The 6,387-nt window shown below is 39.9% G+C and overlaps 1 pseudogene; it reads right to left on the minus strand.

Moving 5' to 3' along the window:
- Positions 1-6,387, minus strand: part of LOC123233979 — a 37,853-nt pseudogene that overhangs the window by 20,585 nt on the left and 10,881 nt on the right.

A 6,387-nucleotide genomic window follows, 5' to 3' on the forward strand; every position in this document is an offset into this window, starting at 1 on the left:
CTTATTTTATTACTTTATAGAACTAGAAACATTTTTTTTTGTTTTTTAGAGCCAAAAAATTTTTTTATAAAATTATCTGAGGGAACAAAAGGTCAAAAATATCAAGAGAGGGGCAGCTGGGTAGCTCAGTGGAGTGAGAGTCAGGCCTAGAGACAGGAGGTCCTAGGTTCAAATCCGGCCTCAGCCACTTCCCAGCTGTGTGACCCTGGGCAAGTCACTTGACCCCCATTGCTCACCCTTACCAATCTTCCACCTATGAGACAATACACCGAAGTACAAGGGTTTTAAAAAAAATATCAAGAGAAATAATGAAAAAATATAGGGGGTAAAGGGGAGCTTACCAGATCTCAAACTATACTATTACAAAACAGTAATTTAAAAAAATTATGTGATACTGGTTTAAAAATAGGAAAATCTATCAATGGAACAGATTAGATACATAACAGTGTACCTAAAGAACACAATGCAGAAGAAATATTTATATATGCACTAATATTTCATACCATATGCTAAGGTAAGATTCAAATGGATAGGTGATAAGCATATAAATGATCATACCATAAACAGCTAAACATAAAGCAGCTAAAATTAGGAGTTAATAATGAAGGAAAATCTCCGGGGTCAGTTTTTCTTATAAAGGTCTTATCCAAGATTTTAAAGGAACTAATACACACATAAGAATAACAACACCAATGCTAGGCCTATATGCCAAAGAGGTTAAAAAAAAAAAAGAGGCAATGGAGTCAGATAGTTAAAGAAATTTTTTTGTACCAGCTCTCTTTGTTAAAGCACAAAACTGGAAGCTAGAGGGAGGTATTTATCAGCTGGGAAATAGCTGAACAAATTATGATATATGAATATGTTGGAATAATATTGTATCATGAAACAATAAAAAGACAGTTTCAGGGAAACCTAGGCAGTTCAGTATGCAATGATACAGAATGAAATGAGGACCAGGAAAACAATTTGTAGTATAACTTCAATGTAAAAACAAACAACTTTGAAAGTTTTAAGAATTCTGATCAATGCAATGCCCAATCATGACTCCAGAGGACAGATGATGAAGCAAAGTGCCACCACTTGACCAAAAGTTTTTGGACTCAAGAATAAGACATAATTTTAGATACCAATAATATGGGAAATTTGTTTTCCTTGACTATGCATATTTTTCCAGTGATTTTTTTTTCTTTTTTTCATTTGGGAGGAAAGTTGTAGAAAGAGAGGGTTAGGGATAGGAATTCAAAAAAGGAAAAGTGGGACAATGAAGTGTTGTTTATAATTCACCAAAGCCAAAAACTAGCAGGACTTCTTTGAAAGTTAAATGTTGAGTTTATTGCATAAGCTATATGAACTCTATAAACAAGCTGTATATAATAGAGATTCAGTGTTTCATGTGTGTTTCATGTTTCATGTTCTCTTTTCTTTTTTAATGTGTATATGAAAATGCTCATTTGGTTTATTATCATTAGAAAATAAAGACGACCAAATAAAGATGGCAACATAATATAATAGGTAGAATACTGGACCTGGAGCTGTGACCCCATTTGGGGTTTTCATGGCAAAGACACTGAAGTGGTTTGCCCTTTCCTTTCTCCAGCTCATTTTACAAATGAGAACTAAAATAGGGTTAAGTGACTTGCCCAGAGTCACATAGCCAGTAAGTGTTTGAGACATAATATGTACTGAGGAAGATGAGTCTTTCTTATTCCAGGCTTCAATTCCAGCAAAATCTACAGTGCCACCTTTCTGCCTCAGTTTAATCATCTACAAAATGAAGGGGTTGGTCTATATGACCTCTAAAAGATCAGATTTTTAATATGAAATCGATACTTTAAACTCTAAAACAAATTTCCTTTGGATTTATTTTAGACTAGATCCATGTTGGCAAACCTTTTGGAGAGCAACTGTCCAAACTGCAACCCAAAACTCATTTATTGCAAACTGCCAACATGGCAATTTAACCTGGACAATGAGGTTTTAGTTTAAAAAAAAAATAACTCATACATTAACATCTTTTGTCTTAAAGGAAAAACACAATAACAGAACTTTCAATGATAAAAACAACTTTTTATTGATAGGCAAAAGTTTGTATTTGGCATGCTTTTGAACAATTAATATGATTTTTGCTGTTGTATGCATGCTGATAATTTGTTTAACCTTGGCTCATACTTTGTAAGTTTGAGAGCAGCAGTGCAGCACTCAGGTCATCTGTTAGTCTGTTTCTGGTGTCAGATTTGATATAATTCAAAGCTGAAAACAACTGCTCACAAACATAAGATGATCCAAATAAAGTGAGGAAAGCAATCGCAGCTGCTTTCATTAAATTATTTGGCAGAGAATTCCACTCTTTAAGGGTTTCATTTTCAGAACTGTGTTGTACTTTGTCATCCCTTCTGTCTTCTCAAGTTTTTCACACAGATCATAGAATTTATTTTTGCAGATAGAGCTTTCTTGAAATTCCAATAGCTCCACTTCTAGGTTTCCTAAATCTAACCAGTGTAAGCAGGAAAGATCAAATTCTTCACATTTAGCTTTATCTGGAGAAGTAAGAAAACATAGGGTTGTCTCTGTCTTATGGAACTGTAAAAATCTGTTTCTAAAATTCATATTTACAACTGCAATTATGCTAGAAAATTCCTTGTAGATTTCCTTATGGCTTGTAGGATTATCTACACATGTCCAATTTTGCATTTTTTAGATTTGAAAATTATTTCAGTGGATCGCTTTTAAGGTCTCTTTCAAAACCTGAAGTTTTCTCTCAAATGTTTTGATATTGCAAAACATTCTTTATGCTATTTTCCTTACACCTTGTAGCTGTTTGTTCAGTACATTGAAGTATAGTGCAAAATCTGTAAAAAACATGAGGTTGGTAAGCCAGGCCATATCAGTGAGCTATGGATATTCCTGCCCCTTTTCATTCATAAAAGCCTAATTTCATCCAAGCAGACTATAAACCTCTTCAGGGCTTTGTAATCTGCTCAGTCACAGGATATTGTTGCACATAAGTAAACAATTATACTGTGTCTGAGCCTCCTCAAGAATTCAGAGTGTATGCCATGATGTAATTCACCATTTTTGTGACATCATCAAATTTTTTGCTATTTTCCTTGGCACAAAGAGCTTCTTGTTGTATAATACAATGGAATCGAATGACTTTTGTATCTTTAACAAAGAAGTGTATGAAACGAGATGTTGCCCCTACCATTGAAGGTGCCCCACCATTAGTAATTAAAAACACTTTTTCTGGTCTTAGGTTTCATGACAAAAAAGGCTCCATCACAGCATTGTAGATATTTATCCCCTGCGTTCATTTAGGCAAAGACACCAGTTTCACCAGCTCTTCTCTCATGATGTTACCAATAGTATAACACAAAATTGCTGCTACTCTTGCCTGATTATGTCTGTGCTTTCATCCAAGTACGTGAAGTAACAGGCCGCCTTTTGTAAGTCACTGGTGAGCTGCCAACTAAGAAACATCACTTGCCATGTGCTGGACTCTATCTTTAACAGTATTTCTGCTAAGTGACGTGTTGAATAATTTTATCCTTGTTTGTGAAATCGTGAAAAAGGGAATTACTCCTGGACAACATGGCCATTTTGATAATATCCCCATCAGAGAGGGGCTTACCATGTTTTGCTATGCACAATGAAATTTGAAAACTGGCAGCTGTCAGGTGATTTGTTCTAGAAAGATAGTTATAAAAACTAACATACTGGGAATGATATTTCTTCAATTTCCTTCACAAACTTTTTTTTTTAGTTTCACCAAGTTTGGTTGGCAACACACAACACTTACACTACACAGCATACATAACGCTATTCCATTGTGTTCAGTCACTCCAAATGACCCTGTTGTGGTCTCTTAGAATAATCATACATTATCTGTTTTTGCTTTTTTTCCCCCTGTACTCATTTTGGGGTATTTAAAACTTGGAGTCTACAAAAGCAAAATTTTAAAGAAATGAAGCACCCAATGCATATCTATCCCTATACCAAAAAGAGTTAAATTAGTTAACACTAAAGAAATGGATATTTCCTGAATCAACAATCTTAACTGGGGTTCCCTTTAAATTTTCTGACCACCAGTGCAAGGGGCAATGTTCCACTGACCACCGGCTTTTGGACTGCTCTGAAAAAGGTTTCTGGGTGCATTTCCTACCTTTTATTCATCTCCACTGTAATTGTGTTGGACCTGCTTCTTGGGGAATTTGTATAAATAAGATGATGTGGATGTGTAGCACCCATTTCCCGTACATAGGAGGCATGCAGACTTCCATCATCCATACTGTTCCAGAAAAGAGCAGGCAGGAAACAAACGCCACTCGTGTGTTAGGAAAGGGGGTCTTTATTACTTGTGCACCCTGGGGGATCTCTCCTCCTTACGCTGGGCCCCAAGCTTTGGTGGTATAGGCATTCTATTGCATTAGGTACATAACATCACTTGTTTTCTTGGTTTGGCACGAGAGATAATGCCTCGGCTATCTGGGACAGGAAGCAGGTGGTAAAAGGGGAGGCTGTCTGAGTCTTCTTGGCTGGCTGGAGCCAGAGCATGAGTAATGGTCAGACTTGGTCTGCATCTAGCAGCCTGGGGCTGATGGTCAGACCTTCAGCAGAGGGGAGAGACTGAATTTCTTCATCCATCCAAGCTCTCGTTTTCCCATTAGCAGGAGCCCAGGTTTCCTATGGACATCAGCCAATACAGAGATCCCCCTGACACACAGGTCGCAGAGAGCCAATGCCCACACAGCAGCTTCTCCCTGCACCCTGAGTGCGATGTCTATGCAATGACATTGTAACCTTTTGTGTACTGGATGCACAACATGTCAATAAGGGTGGGTGTCATTCGTGTAATGGACAGCTGCTGCTCTCTATGATAGGACCCGACACCAGCAATGATCGGCCATCCTGATGTGGAGGCCGGGTTGCAGCCTGAGCTCTCCCAGGATCCTTCCCTGCCACTTATTTCCAGGTATGTGAGCACCAGCTTCTTCCTTGCTGATGTCACCACCTGGCCTGCTTCCCTTGGCCTGTGCTGGGCAGTATAGAGTGCTGGCTAGAACACAGGAACATCAGAAGAGCTCACCAGATCAGGCCAAGGGCCCATCTCATCCTGCATCTCACAGTGGCCCACATCTATAATAAGGAGGGAGCACATACCCCTCAGGCCTAGTAAACTGTGATGGACTTTTCCTCCAGAAATTTGTCTAATCCCCTCTTAAAGGCTAGATGCCATCACCACATCATGTGGCAGCGAGTTCCACAGGTTAATTACAAGCTGGGTCAGTTGGTATTCCTCTTTTACTGGGGGGGGGTCACTGGTCCCCCACCCCGGTGTTCTTTAGCTTCTTTTTACAATGTAAGCCCCTTAGGGACAGGGAGCAGTTAGAAAAGTGAAATATAAATATTGTTAACAATAGTAATACTGTGCAAGATTGCATTTTTTAAAATTAAGCCCTCAGTATCCTAGTTAGATGGCTGCATTATGCTGTATTTCATGAACACTCACAGCTATGTGAAATTCTGTATGCACTTCTTTTCCAGTAGAATTGGAGAAGCATCTCTGTGGTTTACTTTTAAGATTATATAAAAATTAGTTTTGTGTGATGTTCTTACAGATAAGCCTCCAGGGCCCATGACATGTGTGGGGCTGGCTCTGCAAAGCCGCAACGTGGCCTGAGTGCTCCTCTCCCTTCCAGCTCTGCTCCCCTATAGCTATGCCACACTATGAGCTCTGCTCCCTTTCAGCCTAGCTCCTCTCCAACCCCACCACAGGAATCACCTTTAGCACAGACTCAACAGGCATTCTCACAGGGCATGTGAGCCACACCCCATCACACCCACAGAGCCTTACCCCAGACAGGAGGGAGGAAGTCCTCCCATTGGTCTGCTGGGCAGAAGGGCAGGGGGAAGTGAGGAATGTCCTCAGCAAGTGTAGAGAGGGGGAGGGGAACAGCTCTGCCCCAGTCCCCCTGGCTTTCTAGTAATGAACTCTGGTGAATTCTGTGCTGGGGTGATGGTGTGTGTGCCCACAGAGAGGGCTTTGAGTGCCTTCTCTGGCACATGTGCCATAGGTTCACCACCATAGGACTAGATTATCTCCTGATGACTTAGTCTTCTCTAGAGCAGAAAGAGCCCAATTTGTTTTCAAAGTTTAGTAACTGTAATGAAATAGCCACATGATGGCAGCAGAGGGTAAAGGATGAAGAACACTCCTAAGCCATCTTCTAGGCTAGGTTCATAGGATAGGATTTAGAATTGGGGGGCGGAGGGGGAGGAGGAGACAGAGACAGACAGAGACAGAGAGACAGGCAGAGACAGAGAGATAGAGACAGAGACAGAGACAGGGAGACAGAGAGAGACACTGAGAAGGAAAGAAAGAAAGAAAGA

Source organism: Gracilinanus agilis, chromosome 2 (assembly GCF_016433145.1).
Source record: "Gracilinanus agilis isolate LMUSP501 chromosome 2, AgileGrace, whole genome shotgun sequence".
In the NCBI taxonomy this organism is placed as follows: Eukaryota; Metazoa; Chordata; class Mammalia; order Didelphimorphia; family Didelphidae; genus Gracilinanus; species Gracilinanus agilis.